Source organism: Lagopus leucura, unplaced genomic scaffold, assembly GCF_019238085.1.
Source record: "Lagopus leucura isolate 7727_CA_CO unplaced genomic scaffold, USGS_WTPT01 Super-Scaffold_100016, whole genome shotgun sequence".
Taxonomy (NCBI): Eukaryota; Metazoa; Chordata; class Aves; order Galliformes; family Phasianidae; genus Lagopus; species Lagopus leucura.
The window spans coordinates 2624666-2645199 of NW_024962270.1; the positions used below are offsets into that span (position 1 = coordinate 2624666).

The 20534-nt window shown below is 45.7% G+C and overlaps 1 long non-coding RNA gene across 1 annotated transcript; it reads left to right on the forward strand.

Moving 5' to 3' along the window:
* Positions 1-15378: 15378 nt before the first annotated feature.
* Positions 15379-20219, forward strand: LOC122182780. Its single transcript, XR_006179995.1, has 3 exons — positions 15379-15563; positions 15644-15761; positions 20094-20219. It is a non-coding gene; the product is annotated as an uncharacterized LOC122182780 (long non-coding RNA).
* The last annotated feature ends 315 nt before the right edge of the window (positions 20220-20534 follow it).

Here is a 20534-nt window from a genome sequence, read left to right on the forward strand (position 1 = left end):
TTTTTTTTTTTTTTTTTTTTTTTTTTTTCAGTCGCAGTCGTTTCTTTGATTTATTATTTTCCTTCTCCTTGCCCAGTACCTCCGATTCCCCACTTTTCACTTTTAATTTTGTTTTGTTTTGTTTTTCTTCTTCTTTCGGTGGGATGTTGACATGAGGATGAAAATTCTCCTTCGCCTTAGTGGTGATTGTTTAAACTTACAGTCTTAAACCGTGCCAAAGTCCTGTTATGTCTTGAACTTTCCTCTCTAGCTCTCCTGCTGCTTCTCTCTCTGCTCTCCTCCTCTTTCTCCTTCTCTCTCTCTCCAAGCATTACACTTGTGAATGTATTCTCATCTGATGGGGTCGGTCAGTATTTTTCAGGATGAGGATGTGGTGTTTATTCTACCCAGATTGTGACGTTTAGTATAACAGTTGCCTTTTTGTAATAACTTTTTTTGTAAATACATATCCATGATGCCATATTTATCGTTCGTAATTTAATTATTGATACAAAGTGCCGGGAACTGAACAATATTTATGGGGGAGAAAAAATTGTTTTCTAACAAAAAAAAAAAAAAAAATACAAACAGCAACAACAAAAAAAATCAACTCTGTACAGCTTTTGGCTATAACTGCTTTAGCATTAAAAGTTTATTGTTTTGGAAAGAGCCCCCGCGAGCCGTTTTTGACCTCCTTCGTGTCCCCTCCCCCTCCATTTTCGGGGGCCGCCGTGGCCCGATTCGGGTCCGCGCCGTTGTTCTGGGGCCGGCGATGCGGGAGAAGCGTCCTCGTTCTCGCCGCTGCTTTTTCTCCTGCCTTTTTGTCCCCGCCCTCCGCATCCCTTCCCGAGCCGACGGAGCCCGGAGCGCGGCGGCGCCACCGGAGAGGAGCCCCGGGGGCAGCGGAGCCTCCCGACGGTGAGTACGGGGCCGAGAGCCGGCAGCGGGCTGCTTCCCGGAGGGAACACGGGCGACTTCGAGGCGCGCCGAACTTATTCCGTTATCGTCTGCTTTTGTTGTTTTGTTTTCGTTTTGCTTTTTCTTTATTTCCGATTAGGATTCGACTAAGCGTCTCCATCCCCAGGAGAGCTGAGGAACTCCAACTCCGCCGAAGAGCCTCAGACAACCGGAGCGACGGTGGAAAAACGTTCCGTGCTCCGCTTCGGGAGACGCCCGGCACCGCACGGGCTACGGCGGGACGAGTCGGCTCCGTGTCCCGCCGGTGCGCGGCCGCCGCTCCTCCCGGTGTCGCAGTCTCATCGTTCTCGGAGCTCTCTGCGGGTGGAGACCTCCCGGACCGCGCACCTCTGCCGTCCGAGAGCGACCCCCCTTTTTCTCCCCCCCCAGTGGGCCCGTCTTGAACTTGACTCGGATGCTCCGCGGGCTGTCCTGTCTCCTCTTGCATGAAGCTTGGGAGATCGGCCCACGGGACACTGCATGCTTTAAAAATTAACCTTAAGCGAATTTCTGTTCTCATCCTCTTCACTTCCATCCCCGAGAAAAAAAAAAAAAAAGAAAAAAAGAAAAAAAAATATTTTATCTGGCAGGAAAAGAAAGGAGAAAGGTAGGTAGCAATCTCTGGTGCTGCACGACTGAAAAACAAAACAAACCAAGCAAACAAACAAAAAATTCCAAGCCGGTTAAAAGAAGGTTTCCCATCTACTCTTATTATTGAATTTCTCTCCTTAAAACAGTTGCAGAGTTTCTCCGAGGTGCCCAGCCAGCCGTGCTCCCACTGCTCGATGCCGTGGGCGCTTTTGCTGTGTGCAGAGCCCCGGGGCCGCGCCGGGCCAGGAGGAGCGGAGCCACCTGGGGCCGTCGGGTTTTCCTCGGACGCCCACCTGTGTCGTGTCTGCGTCAGCCTCAGAACCATGCCAGCCTCAGAAAGGTGCCGGTAGGCTCAGATTTGTTATTGGTTTGTTTGGAAGTGGGGAGAAGTGAGGTGTGTAGGGCTCCGTGGGGGTCCCCCGGGCTGAGGGCTCTGCCCTGTGCAGCTGGCGTGGTTTGGGGTGTGAGCTGCAATGGGGCCATGGCCCTTCATGGTCATGCTGGTTCCTGCCCTGCAGACCCTGATAAATTGTGTCTGTGGGTTTGCAGCATGCCCCAGCCATGTTTCTAGCAAGGGCTTAAATCCAGCGACCTGTGTTATTTACCTCCTCTGGGTGACTGGGCAGGCTTGGTGTCTCCCCATCCAGCCGTAGGATGGGGAAGGGGGAGCAGACCATTGCCTGCACCCTGCTGAGGACGGGCCTCTCTGCTGCTCTGTAGCAGCCCCCAAAAAAGGGGCAGGAGCAGCTGGGTTGTTTGTGTGTATTTGGGAATGGAGGTGATGCTTGGGATGGACGTACACAGGGCTGGCAGCCTGTTCTGGGGCTTTGAGATGCTTTCAGAGGGAGATGCTCGGAGTTAGCAGTGAGGGGAGGAGGCAGCAGGGCCGTGTCCCCATGTACGTCATGTTGTGCTGCTGCTGAGTGTTTGTGGATAAATAAGGATGTTTTTTTTTTCTGTAAAAGAAGCCAAAAGGCTCCATTCCTCACTCTGGCCCACTCGGATAGTCTTAGAGCATAGGACGCTTGCTTTATTCCTGCATTCCTTAGGCTGGCTGTGGGGTGAGCTCCTGAATGCAGTGCCAGAGCCTGGCAGTGGGGCATCCTCTGTGCTCACAATTTGGGGTATCTCCCTACAAACAGGGCAGAGTAGTGTTGGTGAAGCAGGTGCCCCGTTAGCACAGCTCTCGGTGTGTCATTAAGAACAGATCTGGTGTTGCACCCTGAAGGGTCCCAGGACTGCACGCAAAATGGGGCCGTATTCTGCTGTCCTCTCTCAGGCTGGCAGCCTTCTTGAAGTTGCTGTATGAGCGGGATTAGGTGGATTTGTCCCCAAACAAACAGAACTCAGGACAGTTTTCTACAAGGGCTGAAATGGTGATTCATTGTGCTATAAAGAATCCAAGCAGAGGCAGGCGATGAGCTGGAGCCATTCCTTTTCTACCACGCTTTATGAGCCATGAATATTTTGATTCCTTTGGTGTCATTGTTTGTGCGTATCTGTCTCTGTGTCTGGTGTAACCCAATGAAAATAATATATTATTTTTTCAAGCTTTGTGCGTGCCGTTGGCTGCACGCAGGGGGAAGGCAGTCCCGAAGGCGTTTGATCAGGTTGTGCACAAGTGTCTCAGAGCCGCAGCACCAGGAATTAAGTTCCTTTTCTAACTCTGCTGGCTGCAAAGCCTTCGTTCCCAAAGCAGTGGTGGGCTGCAGCATTGTGTTTGCATCTCTTTTTTTGTTGGTTTGTTTTTTTTGTTTTGTTTTTATTTTTAAATAGTGTTCCCAGATTAAACATATTACACACTAACTGACAGCAGCTTTTTCAGCTGAGCCTAACTTTCGGATAAGCCATCCTCACTATTGATGCTTTCGGCATGACCAGACTATATGGAAAACACCTCTGCAGAAATGCACGCTTGTTTTGGAGAGGCAAAACTCTAGAGGAAGCTTTAAATTCTTTGCAGAAATCGAATTTTATCGGGCAGAAGGAAAGAATTTGCGTCGTGTTGACTTATCTACGCCTACAGTTCCTGGAGCTGAGCCATTTGGTTCACCTCGCTGTGCCGTTTGTGTGCTCCAAAAACAGGCTGCGTGCCCCACGAGTGCTGCTCAGCTCGGAGCTCAGAGGGCTGTAACAGTGTGTAGAGGGAGCGAGGGTTGTCCTGCTGAAGGCTGCATCAGAGCCTTGCAGGGATGGAGGGCAGCAGAGTAGCTTTGTGTTACGATGTGAGTTTTTACTCCTGGTTAACGAGGCCCGAACGGTGGGGTGCAGCCTGGAGCCAGGCCTGCTTCCCCACATCATCCCTGCTTTTGGTGGCTTTGGGGGCAGAAATAAGTGCTGGGCCTTATCTGTGGGCCGTGGCCTTGTGCTGAGAGGTCACAGCGGGGTGGGAGACGTCAGCTTTGAGTTTTTGCTTGGTGCACAGAGAGCACTGATGTGGGGAAGGCTGGCAGCAGGCAGGGCGTCCCGACAGGCAATGAGCACTGCCCTGAAATACAGTGCCCTGAAATACACTGCCCACCAGCTCCTCTCTGAATCCCTCCCCAGTTTCACTGAGGCAATAATATATTGCAAAAATACTCTCTTTTATTTTATTTTATTTTAATTTTTTCAATGACCGTTTTTGCCGCTTTCTGTACTTTGCACAACACAATTCTCACACTGTTTTGGTCAGTAAGGTGTTTTTCTTCCCTTTTCCCCTGTTTTTCTCCTTATTTTCATTTGTCGAGTGCCTGATTTTGCCTATGTTAGCAGGATGCAATTGAATTGAAGCTTTCACGTTTTGGGGCTGCGGAGAGAAATTTGGCCATCGCTTGAGGAAAAGTCTGATGTTGGGCTGAGGGCCGGTCTCGAATTTGAGGATAAATCTCTGTGCAGCTTTCTGTGTGCGCAGAGTTCTCAGCCCCACGCTGAGCCACGCGGGCAGAGCTCTGCTGCTCACTGGTGCAGATGGTCCCCAGACCGTGCAATTCCCACAATATTCCTATTAACTCAAAAAGAAGATGCTGCAGCTGTCAGCCACCCACCTTTAAGGACCGCTCCGAAACAGCATTGCTTCCTTTGGCAAAGTGCAGCAAGAAAAAGAAAGGGGATTTTTTTCCCCTTATCCCCTGCTTTGTTGTTTTTTTTTTTTTTTCTTTTTCCTTCAGTATTCTGAGCCTCACTTGCCAGATTTCATTTTGCCTTTTTCTTTTTGTGAAGCTGTTTAGACCAAAGAAACGCAATGTACCTGTGCTTCGGAGTGGAGGCTGAGCTTTCGTGTAGTTGCCTGAATCTGGAAGTTGAATTGTATTTAAAAAAAATGAGGCTATTAATAATAATCTAAGAACAGGCAACACTGTGGCGGTAAAATATAGATTTAATTTTTAATCTTGGGCCTGCAGAAGTATTTTAGAATAATGCAGTAAGTGGAATGATTTACTTTAATGTCTTTGCTAGCACTCAATTTGTATTTAAAATGAGATTCCGGTGTGACGTTGCAATCTGCCCTTTCTTCAGTTTCCTTTTTGCTCTGTGCTGATGCGGGAGGAGCAGGCGGGCAAAGGACCAAAGGAGCAGGAACTGTGCCTTGAAGATTCTCCCGGCGCTTTCAGGAGGATGCTGGGCTGAGCCAAAATCAAAGTGCTCTGCTGAGCTCACGGTGTGCTGCTGAGGAGTTGCTTTCAGAGGAATTCCCTCACCCGGTCAGAAATCTCAGGTTGGCAATTTATTTTCTTTTTAAAGGGGAAAAAAAAATATTTAAAAGACCTGAATAATGCTCAGTTCCTTTATAAAAATACAGGCCGACGTGGGGCATTGTAATAATTACGATCTTGATAAAAAGATGCGGTGGGCTGTGTGGAAACCCACGTGTGAGTGATTTCAGCAAGACCCCACCTGTGTCCCTGGCTGTGATTTCTGTCAGCTTTGCTTTGCATTCACGCTCTCTTTGTATGTTTACTATACCAGCACCAACCGTGTCAGCTGTATGGTGATGTCTGTAATCAGAGGACAGAGAAAAGCAGAGTGTGCTTGCATCTGGGTCTGTTACGTGCCACGCTCCCAATGTCTGTGGCACTCAAACAGCTTTTTAGAAATTTGTAACACAAACTTGAGCACCCGCAGTTTGAAAGCAAGGTTTGCTCTTGTCGTTTATCTTTCATCCCAGCTAGGTGAAAAAATACTCTTGTTAGAATAGTTTGCGTCAGTGTTGTGGTTGTGCCACACTTACATTTCATTGTTTTACCATAGGCTAAGAAATACTTTCTTTCCAGGCTGACAATAAATCACCGTGAAAGAAAGAAACCAGCATCAGTGCCCCCTACAAAGCTCACAGTCATAGAGGCATAAGTGAAACGTTTATGTTCTGAAAACGTTTTCTTCTTTTCAGTAGTATTCTGTTCTTAATCTTAGGCAGCCTTGTGCATAAAAGCTCGTCGTCAGTGCGAGTAAATCGTGCCCAGCAGAAGGGCGGACACAACGAAGGGGCATAAGAGAAATACTGCATTTCATAAACACAATCACCAGAGCATTAGGAGAGCAAACATGTGGTTTTATGAACATAGTTATAAATATTTAAACATGCAAAATGAAAATGTTACTAAATGTCTGGTTTTCATTATCTTTCAATGAGCGTTTTCGTTCTTGGAAGCGTTGCTGGCTGTCTGCAGAAAGCGATCACCACCCCCTCCCCAGAATGAATGATGCATAATGCGAAAACGTGTTAAAATGCACAGTTGTTTGTAATATCTTCTACCAAAGTGGAAGACATTCTACCAAATTTGGTATTCTATTGAATCCCAGAGTATGCTTGCCCCACAAACAGGAACCAGCCTGCTTCTGTCAGCAACTTTCTTGCTGGATGTTAGGAAAAATCTGAGGGCAGTTTTGGAAATAGATGTCGCTCAGTGCTCTTGGAGATGTGTCCTGTGATCCTTTCTCCTTCCTACAGAAGTCAAGGAAAGATGCCACAGCTGATTTTACCATCATGAATATGTTGCTTTGAAGTGTCAACAAGTGTTCAAACGTTCTCTGTGCCTCCATGGAAGGGTTTGGAGGCAGCAGGGGGAATTTCAGGCTGGGGAGCCACGATTCTGCCCCTGGATGGGCTGTTGCAGGGGTGTGAGTCTGCGCCTTTAAATAGGAGCATGGCAAACTGCAGCCGTACGGGTTGTGCAATTTTGCTTGCATGAGTGGAGGCCTGTGAAAGAGCTGGGGCCACGCTGTGCATCACTGTTCGTAATAAGGCAGGTGTCTGGCTCCTGGGATCCTGCTCTCTTGGCTTCAGTCCTGCCCAGTCGTTGTATTCCCACAAGGCTCTGGCTGTGCCGTGTATGTCACGGAAGAAGATGCCAATTTATTTATTTATTTGTTTTCTGAATGCACCGGGAAACCCATTTTCTATTAGTTCCATATTTAATCCTGAGCACTGTGAGTTTCTGCTGTGCTGGGCAGAGCAGTGTGTGCCATGCTGGCACGCACGCACGCGCCTGCTGCTTGCTGCCTGTTCCTCCTGCAGTTGCTCCCACCAATAAATTCGCACTTGCCGCAGTCAGAATGGAAATCTTAAAGACAAAGGATTCGACTGGGCAGTTTTTATTGCTGTGATAGAACAGAAGGCCTCAAATTTAAGGGATAGTGCCTGCGTGGATGCTGTCTCCTGCCAGCATTGCGCCGGTACCAAGGACTGTAAAGAGGGATTCGTATTTCTCCACTTTGGTTCTTGCTACTGTGCTGCAGCAAATCTCAAAGAAATGGTGGATGAGAAGTGAGCCTGGAGGAGCATGCGGGCCCTGTCCTATGCAAAGCTGCCCTGGCACAGCTTGCAGGGCCATGGCTGGCTGCAGTGTGTGGGCACAGCCAGTCCCATTCCCATGCTGGGGCTGCGGGATGGAGCCTGTTGGCAACCCCAACCCGGGGCTGGTTTCTGGGGGCAGGCGCGGTGGGGCTGCTCCCTGTGTGCTTACGTCAATGCAGACCTTTCCACGGACTCCAGTCTGGGTTGGATCAAGCCTTGCATGGTTGTGGCCCTTGTGCATTTCAAAACTGTATTAATCTATATCTGGATCCCAATGGGGCACTCGGGATGAGCTGAGCTCAAACAATCCTTGGCAGGAGGGACAGAGTGGAGTTGGCAAGGATTTTTGTCCTGTTATTGGTTACTCGGAGGAAGGAATGTACGCACCAGTTTAATATATGACAACTTGAGGTCTGTCATCTTAAGCATATTAGAAAAGCCTCGTTTTTTAACAAATCCCAGAGCGTTCAGCAGGCATCGCGCTGCAGCTGTGCTGGGACCAGGCGATGGTTGTAGATGGAAGCACGGGGCTGCTTGCTGTCTCAGTGCATGGTTGGGACAGCCCTGAGGCTGCTAGGGGATGGAACCTGGGCTTCTCACCCCTTGGCTGGGGGATTGAACAGGAGACAAAGTCCTGGGGCAGAGAAAAGCTGGCAAATAAAAAAGCATCATTGCAGCCCATAGAGCCCATTCACTAAAAGCTTTTCCTGTCTGGTTCAATAAATCCCCAGTGAATTTGGCCAGGGATTTATGTATCGAGCTCAGAGGAGACTTTCTTCTCTATGGTAAAATCTTCAAAAAACTTCCCAAAGACCTTGAGATAGATTTTACACTCTCTCCGTCAGTGTGATATTTCCTCCAGTGAAAATAAGGATTGATGCTTGTGTTGAAAATTGTCTTGTATAAATTCATCCTTTCTGCTTTTTCTCTCTGGATTTCTAACGTATGAAAAATTCAACCTAGTGAAGACTTTTCAGCAAGTTTATTTGGGTTTGTTGTATCCAGCGCAAGAAATTCAACCCAGATAGCTGTTCTCTCCTAACGTGGTTAGGAAGGATGGAGGAAATTTGTTCTGTTGCATTTTGTTTTGGTTTTGGAGTGGGGAGGAGTTTGGAAAACAGCTTTCTCTATTTTTACCAAACATTATTTTCATTTTTCTCAATCGACGCAGCACCCAAGCTCTTAGCAAGCTGCTGCCTTCAACAATATCCCCATAAGGAGCAACAGCACATGAAACAGCACAAGGAATAGATGTCAGCCTCAGACTGACAACTGTGCTTCTAGGTAATCTAATGCCATTTTAATATCTTGCTTTTAATTCAGCTCAGCGAATGCTTTGATGGACAAGGCTCTGATGCTCGTGAGTTCAGTTCAGTTGTTAGTGCTATGTCAGAAATTATTTCTCACAGACAGCTGGAGCTGGAGCGTCAGCTCCCATTAAGTATATTAAGTGTATCAGTATATATTAAGTATATATGACCTCTGAGATTCTGGGCTAGCACGCTGTATGTTGTAGCCTTTGGTGTGTTTCTGCGGTGACAAAAAACAGAAGGTCTCTGGTTAACTTTTGACCATTGACATATTAAATGAAGATGCGCGTTTGAGCAACATCAGTGATTTCAATTGACTCATCAATTGCCATTGCATAGCAGTTTTCATGTTTCACTTTGGTAACAAGCTGATCTGCCACATCTGATGCCAGCAATTCAGTCCTTCAAACAAATGACATGTTTGATAAAGAAATCTTTTTAAATTCATTATGCACTTTGGCTTTTGTCTTTCCTTTTAATACAGCATCTGTTGCAGCCGGGATGCATTCCTTGATCGTTTCTGAGTCTGCAATTATTTTTCTGCCTGCCCAGTGTCCCAGGGACATGAAATGAAGCTGCTGCTCTCTGCTGCTGAGCACTGAAACTCTGCACCAACATTCAATTTGATCTCTCGGAACAGACTGCAATGAAGTGGTTTCATCAGCACACACTTCTGATAAAAAGGCGACGTGAAGAAAGCCATCGAACTAAAAGGCCCTGCGTTTTTCTGGGAAGACAATAGGATATCTGTCTCTTCATTTGTTTCACGGATTCCTTGTGCAGCCATTTAAATTCACCAGAAGGCTCCAAATGTCTAAACTTTATCCTGGGCATTTTTTATTTTTTTATTTTTATTTTTTTCAGTGCTGGAAAGGAATAGAGTTAAGTATCCCAAGGGGAGTTTTATAGAAAATGCTATGTGCAATGTTAATGAGCTGGGAAGGGGTCATATGTTTTTCCATATAGAGCCTATACAGAAACAAATACGGAACCTGAGGAGAAACCATCTGCGGGGACCCAGCGATATGTGCCAGTGGGTGATCCTGGGCTGCTGTCACTCCTAAAAGATGGGCAAAAGACTTCAATCCCAAGAGCCCCCCCCCCCGTGCCCCCTCATGGCTCCATGCCGGGCTGGGTGAATAGCTGGGGCTGGAAGAAATGACAAACTTCTTGGGTGCCACAAGAGATTGCTTCAGCGTTACTGATCCTCACTCTGCTCGTTACTGAAAATGCATCCAGCAGCTATATGGGTCAGACTGCTAAATTTGTAGACACGGAGTGTCAGGAAGCCTTTTTGTCAACTTGGTACCGTTTAGTATATTTGTCCTCAAGTTCAAAGCAATCCTGGCCCCAGACTTGTGATATTTTCTGCCCTTTCCCCTCTCTGTTGACTCAGACCTCTTCCCTTTGAGGTCAACATCAAAATAAAGATGTATGTTTCCTCAGCCTGACCATGGCTCTGACTCTTTAGATCAGCAATCCTATAGTCCATATGTCTTCCCATCTGTCAGCCAGCATTTGAAGCCAGCTTGCTCCTCTATTCTTTCAGACAAGTGTGAGAATCAGAAGTTTCTTTAATGACAGTTTCAGGCCTTAAAGCATTTGCTAAGATACTACCTATTAAGATCCCTTGATGGCACCTTGAATAGAGATCAAAAGCAGCTGAGTTCACTCCGTAAATCTAATCTGGCCTTCAGTTTAGGGTGCTGGGAGAGGAGTGGAGAGGGCATCGTGTTCCTGTGCTGAGGAGCCCAGCCTGGGAAGACAGCATTGCATTTGTGAAACAGTGACCCAGAGCATGGCTTTCAGTCTGTCCCTCAAACGTTTCTATTTTTAATGCCTGTCAAGAGATAGTGCAAAGCCCTTGGAATATTTGGGGAAGTGTGTGCTCTTTGGGTTCGTATCATTTCATTGGGTTACAGAGGATTTAGCAGGGAGGCATTCATTGAAGTTTCTCTCTGTTGAAAGGTGTGCACACTGTCATGGACAAAATGGTGGAGGGCATTCCTAGAGAATCCCCCAGCCGGTGCTGACAAACAGGCTGGCTGTTTATGGGACCCAAATGTCTGTGGGGATCTGAACATCCCCAGATGTGGCTGAGCAACAGGGGATGATGTCACAGCACTGACTGTCCAGTAAAACGTGACACTCTGGAGTCAAGGACAACATATGGCCCTGGGTTTGTGTTGAAACCAGTTAAAGCGTGAGCATGAACCTGAGCTCCAGAGAGATCCCCTTTGGCCTCAGTGTCATTAGACTTCAGCCAAAATATCACTTGTGATCCCTGAGAAAAGCAGCTTCTCTGGCTGCCTGCACTGTAGCGTCGCTGCTTTTGGAGGAGGCGGTTAATCAAAATGTGGGGCATGCAGATTGTTTGCTTCCAAGAGGGGAAACAGAAAGGACCTTGATGTTATTTTACATCTTAACCAAGAGGATGCACCAGTTCCTGGACACCGCACTGAGCAAAATGTCCAGCCACTTTCTGTTCCCAAAGCCTCTTCCAGCCAGCCCCCGCCCCAAAGTACTCTGTCTGACATTGTCACTGGGTTTATTTAAGATGGATTTGGCTTTTTGCTATTTTTCTGTGCTTATAATCCTTTTAATTCCACCATTTCTCTTTTACGACCTTCGCTCAGTCTTTTCTGTCCCTCTTTTACATGATACTCAGCCAAGTCTGTCTCGTTGCTGTCATTTTTAGTGTGAATTCATATCTGCCTTTTTAGGGGGTAGTGGTACTGGTGACGTATACTTGTGGTTAAAGCAAAAGCCACTATTGAGTTGCACAAAATAGGATGAATGCTGTATAAAAGCCTTCAGAGAGCTGTGAAATCTCCATCCTCTCTTCCTTGTTCTCCTGGGAACACTTGCACAAAGAGTATTTTTAATGTGAAGCAAAAAGGATTCTGATGAATACTCATTAACATTTTGTTTCTGCGAAGATACATACATGATCATCACAAGGCTGTGAGGGACACGAATTCAGGAAAGCTCTTAGATGTACACTTATTGCTGTGTGTATGCTTAAATCTTCCTGATGGCTGCTGCTTTGCTGAATAGACATTAACCAAAGACAAAAACAGGTATTTAATGGAGCTTGTGTGTCCTGCCCTGGCCAGAGGCAGTGTGCTATGATAAAGGTTTTCAAACTCACTCCATGTGGTGCTCTGTGAATCCTCCCAGAATGGAATGGGTTGGTTGAAATACACGCCTGCAAATAATTTGTATCATAGTTGTTAACAACAAACAATGAGAGCAGAATTTTACCAGGGATTGCAAGGGGAAGCAACATCAGAGCCACCAGATACATTCCATAACATGTTTTTCTCATGTGAGTTTGTACCCAGCCCGGATAGATACCACTGGGTGATGGTACTGCTTCACCGTTGCCACTTTGGAACCATCAGTCTCAGAAATGCAGATCTGAGATGGACCGAAGTCTTCATGCTGCTGGCTGCATCACACCTATTCTGAGCTGGTTAAAAAAAAAGCCTTGGTCAGGAGGAGTTAGCTTAGCATTGAGTCTCAACTGAAAACCTTCTGTGAGAGGCAGGAGAAGCGTGTCTGTCTGTGCCCCTTCCTGCAGATACACCACTGATAACGTTCTTCTGTTGTTCTGAATGCCTGGAGTGCTGGTCCCTCGGTTAGATCAGATTGAGGAGCTCCCATTTGCACAAAAGGGAAACACTCCTGGTGGGACCAGCTATGCAGCAGAGGTAACCAGACGTGACAGTGGAGTTTCCAGGCTTTGCTGGAGTTCTCATATCTTGTCACAAGGTACTGATTTTTCATGAGGTCCTTTTTCTTCTAGTGATTGTAATCCAATCTGTGCTGTTCTTTCTGTATGAAATCTTGTAGGTTTTTTTTTTTTTTTTTTTTTTTTTTTTTTTTTAGCAGCTTTCTGGATGGAATAATGAAGCTGAACAGAAACAAGAAGACAAGAAGAAGAATGTATGGTCTAGCTGTTCCTTTTGGGACCGCCCAGAAATATCCAGCAGATGAATGTGTTTTGTATGTCTGAGTGTCATTTTGATTCATTCAAGTCATTTTGACTTGAAGCACACTGAAGACATGGCACAGTGTCACCAGAGACTGGAGTTTCTTTTACCAAGTGATGGCTGGTTTGCTGAGAAGATCATTAATTTAATACCTCTAAATACTTCTGGAGCCTCAGTGTACAATGCAACGTGGACGCAGAAGTTCAGGTGTATTTGCTGGGAAGGGAAAGCTCTGAGTTCTGGTCCTTAACTGCAGAGCCTTTTTTACACAGAGAGAGATGAGAAGCAGGGACCTGACTCAAGGACATCCATGATGACAGTGCCTGGGTGTTACAACCACACCAGCTCATCAGGACAGTGATTTGGCACTGGTTCTGCACTGCAGGGTGGGAGGGCAGCAGAGTCAGGTTCCTGCTACCTGGACCTAACTACTAATTCAAGCAGACTTTTTGTTCCTGGAGGGCAGGGTGAGTGGCTTCACAATATGACAGCTACTTAGGAGTTGTCAATGAAAATCAGTCACCCAAGAAGACTGTTGACTTCCTTGGACAAATGGGCCCAAAGCATCCTGGTTGAATTTCAGGAGAGGATTACACCACTGGTTTACATCACCATTTATTTTGGCCATTCTGCAACAACAAGTTACTCAGTATGTGTATGTAATTGGGGTTGTCTTTTTCTAGCTGATGGAAAGATAGCTGTGTAATTAATGGACTAGGTCATTTGTTCTAACAATAGCCCATGTTATGACAGTGATTGTTAAACAGAATTCTTCCTCAGCAGAAAAAAAAAAGAAAAGAAAAAAGATTTGCATTGATGTCTGTTAGCATAATAGAGCTCAGGACTTCTAAACTGCATTTGACCTTTGGTGGAGGCTAGAGATGGTAGCACCTGTTAGGAGGGAAGCAAATGAAGATGATACATCACTTCTATTTTTATGACAGTCACCATGCATTGTAAACATTCTGCTTCTTGGCTCAGCACGTCCTTGAAGTACACAGAGCTAGTCTGAAAAACATTGGGATCTGAGTGGTTAAAAACATAGCCATCATCTGATATAGGTACCATTCTTCAGCACGTAAGTAATGTGAATGTGACGCTGCACAAGTATTTAGGGCTTCATTCACCTTCATCTTATCATTTGCAGAAAGCTGTACGCTCTGATGATGTCCTGAGGAATACAAACTGGATATTATTCATATCTCAGCTGCTGATATTTACTGTCAATAAACAGACTAGTAAAATGGAAACAAATGTTTGGTTTCCAATGCTATTGCAAGTGCAGACTTCATAACGCATGACGAATACAGAGATTCATTCTGCCATTTGCCAACAGTGCATTATCAGTTTCCCAGTACACAGCACTGACATGCAATTGTACAGCAGTGTTAACCTGTACCTGGGCTGATCTTTTCTTTTTCTTCTATTGGGAGTTAAATTCTCATGTACTCACTCTGGCCTTTCAACCTGATTGGAACAGCCACATTTTGCCCATTTCTCCACTGTAGTGGAGGTGGAACTGCTTTGCACTGCAGTGAATCGGTGCCTTTAACACCTTTATTTTGCCTCTTCAAAGTTTAACTTTTTAAAACCATTTTATGAGCGCATGACAAAATTCCCTTTGCCAAAAATGAATTTCTTTCTTTTTTTTCCTAATCTTACAGTGCTATTAGACCAGATCTCAAGAGTTAAAAGTTTGGTCGCAGGCAGATTCTATTTTCAGATAGCATCGTGTGGAGACTGTGTTTTCAAAAGCATTAACTCAAACCACACGAATGCACAACTGTTTTAAAATATGAGAATTCACACATGCTTTTTATTATAACACACATAAAACTGAAGTATAATACAGTAGGCTTTGGCAGTAAAACAGAGTAGTTGATATATAAGCTTTATGCCTAGTTCTTTCAATTAATGAGCCACTTTTCTTGATGAATTGAACATGAATGAGCAAAAACACAACGATTTGATTAGATACTAAATTGATGGTTTTCTGGCAATTCAAAATTTGAATGTCTAGTTTAGAGTTCACATTTTTTCCCTGGGACGACTTGATAACCTTCTTTTACTATAGCCAAACCACTGCAAAGGCATTGTCAGTCTCTTCAAGTTCACTATTGTTCTCAGAAAATCACTTCCTTAAGAAAGATCCATATGTTGAGGGCCTCAGCTGTACTTTGTGAGAAACAAAATTATGGGTCAAATTCATTTGCTGTGTAACTCTGATGAAGTTGGTTCAGCTGACAACAAAATATCTCCTAATGGCATTACAGCTTTGCCTTGTTCCTGCTGGCACCAAGAAGCTGTGAGAGGGCTGTAGTCAGCAGAGATGGTTGTGGGAAGTTCCTCAGGGCTGAGATTTAACGCTGAACCAGATTTGTGTTTGGAAGCTCAATTTTGCTTTTAGGAATATAAATGAGGACAATGCCAAATAGAGAGAGCGCCCAGATGACCTTGTTCTGTAGACAGGGTCATTTAATGCGTTTGTGTCAAGAAGAGGAACAGGGTTGGTTTTTTTTTAGATTTTAGAAGTGTTGGGAAAAGGAAGTGCAGATAAGGGCTGCCACAGGATGGTCCAAACCTCCAGTGTCTGGCAGGGAAGGAATTAATCAGCCCCTTAGCACCCAGTGCTGCAGGTGGGAGAGGGGCTGATTTGGGCCAGCTGGGATCGATGAGCTGGTTGCTTTGGGAGTGGGGGTTGTGTATATGACTGTGTTAGCATGAAGGCAGTATTACTGCTTGATGGCTTTGGATGCAAGATAGGGCTAGGCTGAGACACACCATTCTTTGTGCTCTCTACTAGAGTCCTGCATTTTGTACTCTGCAATTAAATGCTCCTGTCTTTAATGTGATAGTGAGGTGGCTGTGGTCCCTAGGCCCTGTGGCTAGTGCTGCTGTTTCCTCTGAAGAAGGCAGGCCGTTCAGCTGAGTTGATGCAGCCATCCCCATGGAGCTGTAAGAGAACCTGTGTGGGATAAACTCTCACGGGGGAGGATGCTGGGTCTTATTTTCTGTTGTCTCACAACCTTCTGTAGCTGCTGGTTCAGTGCAAAAACGATGAGGAATACTGAATGAACAATTCCCAGTGGGGCAGGGGAACAGCAGCACCCAGAAGAAAGCTCAGGTGGGAGCTGCAGTCCTTCCATGCAAATGGTAAGTGCTGTGGGGTACTGAAACACCAGCATTTTGGTGTCGTTTGTATGAGGCAAAGTTGGCTAAGATGGTGAATCGTTCAGAATGGGAGGAGCAGCTGCTGTAAGAGGTGATTGGAAAATGCAGAGTGTTTTGTGTTTGCCTGGCTGTGGGAGTGTCATGTTCTTGGGGCTGCTAGAAAGGACAGGGTGCACAGGGCAGCACAGGGTGTTTTAGTGTGTGCAGCTGTGTCCTGGCCCGCATCAGAGAGGTTTGAAAGGAAGAGGGAGAAAACAAGTGGTGAAACTGAAGAAGGAAGCGACATTGGTGCAATGGTGAGCTGGCGTGTGTGGGCTGCAGGCACATCCCAGGTGGACTGGAAGAAGGGAAAGGAGATGTGGTGTGCAAAAAAAAAAAAACTCCAACGAACATAAAAAAAGTAGCAAGTGAGGTCAGCTCTTGAAATGGGCCTGCTGGAGCTGGGAGTCCTGTCCTAGGAATCCTTTACATCCAGAATCCAACATGGTATTCCCAGACCTCTGTCTGGTTCCTTTATTTCCTCCCCAGTGTTTTCCCCCTCCCCCTCCTCCTCCTTTGTCAGGCAACTCGTTAACACTTATTAGCAAGCATCTTCAAAAGGCCGGGAGGGGGGAGGAAGGGATGGGAGGGGAGCTGAGATGGCTAAAGGAAATGATTAGGAGATTCCTTTTCCTTTCTGCCTATTCAAGCTTTAATGACCAGCCCCTGCTCTGTCTGTGCCCTGCATTGTTACCCAGCCCTACCCAGGGTCGCTGCACCCTTGCTACCCCTGCGCTGATCTGCTCTGACATCTGGGACACTGCGAGTGCCGGCAGCATCTAACCCTTCTGATGCTGGGCAGGCTCGTTGGGTCTTAGCTTTGCTGCTGCACTTGGCGTTGGTGCCAGTGCTGTGTCAGCACTGCTGTGCTCCTCTGAGTTTATCTTTGTGTTGGGGGCATCAGTGCCAAACTGCCTTGCTTGGTCTGCCCCTTGCAATCTTGAGATCCTGCCTGGAGACTGATCTCTGTTTACATCTAAACATGGCTAGTAAATCTCGGGAATCCAGCATCAATTACCAAGAATCTACTAGGCAGCAAGCGGGTTGTTTCTGTGGCTGGGATTTTGCTTGCTTGAGGTGAAGGAAGGATGAGTACAGGAGAAAGGACTTGGCTCAAAGCTTTCTATTTTTGCCTTGCAGCTCCAGAGGCTTCAGTTGCAATGCATGTGCTGTGGTTTCCACTTCAGCTAGTTATCTAGAGCTGAGCACTAATCCCATTGGAGCTGATGGCAGAGTTCCCATTGGCACTGAGAGGGGCAGGCTGGATCAGTGGAAGCCATTCTTTTGCGGAATGTGGGTTGTACTTGTTCTGTTCTGTCCACCAGACCGGTTTTCTTCACCTTGTCCAAGCCATGGTACCAAAATTATATATCATGATCTATTTTCTATGCGTTAGTGAAACCCTGCAGGATTTTCCTGTCAAAAGACTCCTGGTCTTTTGGCCGTGACTTGGTCATGACAATCCTAGGAATGGATGCTTAGAGCTTTGATGTGAGAAGAGCTTTGAGTATCTATGTGGGTTCTGGGCAAGAGCTAAGAGGTCTAGGCTGCTTCCTGAAGACAGATCTGGCTCTAAAAAGCAGACCTGGCTGATCTCAGCACCTTTGGCTGAGTCTGTGCTCTCATGGTTCGGTGCAGCAGAGATCAACTTGCCCAGGTAGTTCAGTGACCTTCATGTCAGCATTAAAGATGAGCACCAATCTGTAGAGAAGATGGAGCTGGCGGGTTAATTTCATCTGGATTTCAGTTTATAGCATGATCCTTGGATAATATAGAGGAAAATCGGGCTGAAGAGACAGTGGTGGCTGGCTGGAGCACTCCTCCCCATACCCAGACTGTGCAGCGCCTGCTCAGTGCTGAGTGCCGTCTCTCAGAGCAGTTCATTTTAGGTTCCTTCTTTCAACAGCTTGTTATTGCAGTGTCTGCTGAGGGTGGGAGAGAGCCTCCTTTCTGTCACTAACAGAGGCTTTAATCTGGAAAAAAAAAAAAGTGCATTTTGAGATTTATACTGGAAAATTGGAACTATACATGGGAAAAAAAACACGGGAGTACTGGTCAGCTGGAAAAAAATACAGACAAATATTATTTCATAGTGTTTTCTTTTTTTTCAGAGTTTAATTTCTTTATCTATTACTTCTTCCATGCAGCATTTTGGAAAGAATTTGGCAAATGTATGAAAGCAATCTGTAGGGTACTTTGTAGTCAGATGCCATAACCTAGATTAACTTGTCTGCTTGTACAGAAATAGCCAGTAAAGAAATACACTGATTTATGTGTCAGCTTGAAACTTGTTTGGGGGAACTGCTATAACTGTAGGATACAAAAGATATTTAGGACAGACAGTACAAAAGTTTCTTAGCTTCTTTGTGTGAAAAGAGGGGTGAATTTCAATTATGTATTTTATTAACGCAGCCTTTTTAGCTCTATAAAATGGTAACAATGTTAAAATCCCCTCCTGGGAAATAATGGCACATATGCCATAGAGAGAGCACTTGAGGATGTTACGAACTGCTGGTGGAATTAACCAGTTGTTAATCAGCTCCTCGTTTGCAGCTGAATGCTGCTCCAGCCTAAACTGAAGATGATCAGATGATAACTTTGAATCACAGGATTGAGTTGGAAGGGAACCCAAAAAGGTCTCCTAGTCCAACTCCTCTGTAATAGGAAAGGTCATCTAGCCCAACTTGCAAGCAGTTTTGTTGTGAGCTTGGTGTCTAACAAGATGTGCAAGGAATTACTGTGATTAAAAGCAGGGCAACTCGAATTAAGCTTTCATTTACAGGTGAATCAACAGTGGGTTGGTGCTGCGGTGGTTACGTGGGCCTGAGTGAGCAGCACTGGCTGATGTGGAGCACTGGTGGCTCTTGCCATGGGTTGGGACAGTAACCACAGAGGCACCACACGGACACCTGAGTGTCACTGTTTCTGTGATGCACTGCATAGGGTACCCAGGAGATATTCGGAGCACCAGAGCCTGCCAGAACGATCCTGCAGGGCTCCTGATAGGACATAGCTTAAGAACTGAATGCAGTGACCCATAAGGTATGAACTCTGCGTGGTGACTGCGCTACCTTGCTGTCTTCCAGTAAGTGCTTGTTTTCCTCCAGTAGTAGAGAAAGTGTTTTGGTAATACTATCCCAATGAATGAAGGGGCTTTCTTAATTAAAGTAATAATCTGAAAGTTGTCATTGGTAAGTGTGCAAACAAGCTGATTGCAGTGGGTGCATGAATAGCTCTAATGAGCATGTGTGGGTATTAAATTAACCATGGTTCACAAACCATGCGTGGCTGTACCATTATTTAGCAATAACCACTTTCTCTGGTGCTTGACTCTGCCCTCTACCCCAAAATCTTTGTCTTTTCTATAGCGTTGCACAGCAGAAAGGAACCTGCATCTCTCACAGTGTTGGGATTTAAACAATTATTACTCCTAAGGCGGCTGGGAAGGTACCATGTGATATTGGCATTTTTCACTTGAAGTGTTGCCCAGTGGGTTGAGCACAGATGTTCAGCATCAACCTGTGCTTCCTGATGGGTTGTCCCAGGGCTTTTGGAGGTGGCAGTTCACTGCTGTGTGTGATGGAGAGGAGTATTGGTGCAATGGCAGAATAATGGCTGTTGCAAGACTGTGGGTACCATTAACGAGCTCCTTGGAGGAAAACCCTACAGAAGTGCAAATCATCTTACTTGCTATTAATTACTGGTGTATTTATTCATTGCAATATGCAGGGCAGATATAGCAGGTTATCAACTTAGCTGCAAGCTAAGTCGATCTGCAAGCTGATCTGCAGGAGCTTCTTGTGATGGTCACAAGAAGGAGCTTCTAGACTTGTAGCTCTGATTTGCTTATGCTGGTAGAGATGTGGAGGAATTTTGCTTCTCCAGATCCAGGAATCTAATCAGGAATTTAATCTCTTCGGTTTGATTAAAAGGGGCTTTTGTGTGTACCTTCCATCTCTTGGAATTGAAGCAGACTTTGAGTGCTAAATTTATTCTGGCTGGCTTTCCTGGGTGACTTTTGTCTACAGCCTAAAATGGCAAAGAAGAATACAACTGCAGGGTGCAGATTGGCTTCCAGAGATCGAAGTACAACTTCTTCCCTGATCCAGAGGAGCTCAGTTATGTGCTGCTGTGTACTGTGTACTGTGTACTGGAGGCTATTGAACCTGACCTCCCATTTTGGAAGCAACTTGCCCTCCTCTGCTGTCATTTTAGATCATCGTATTATGAAGTGGAGATTCTGCCTCCTGCTAACTATTGTTTTGCTACGAATAGCCTCCTTCCTTTGGATATCTGAGATGTGGCAGAGAATGAAGGAGAGGAGATGCTGAATCCATGATGCCACCAAAGACAACAGCTGGCCAGCCACTGTTTAAAGAAACAGTGTCTTGCATCATGAAACTGAAGGTAAATCCTATTTATTGCATGGGTTCCTGTCTCCAGCTTCTGACTACTAGGCCATTTTTTGTTAACCAAACCAAAAATCTTCAGATTTTGGTAATGACTTTTGAGAAAACTGCTATGGCTGGCTGTTTTCTACATATTCATACACCTATCATGGGTATTTTATTCTTTTGGGTTGGTGTGGTCATCAAACTGACAAATGGACAACTGAGGTAACCCTGGCTCTGAGCATCTTTGTGTTTACAAAGTCCACGCCTTTTCAGATGTGAAAAGTAACAGAGGAGGTTTATGAGGGGCTGTTTTCTTCTGATG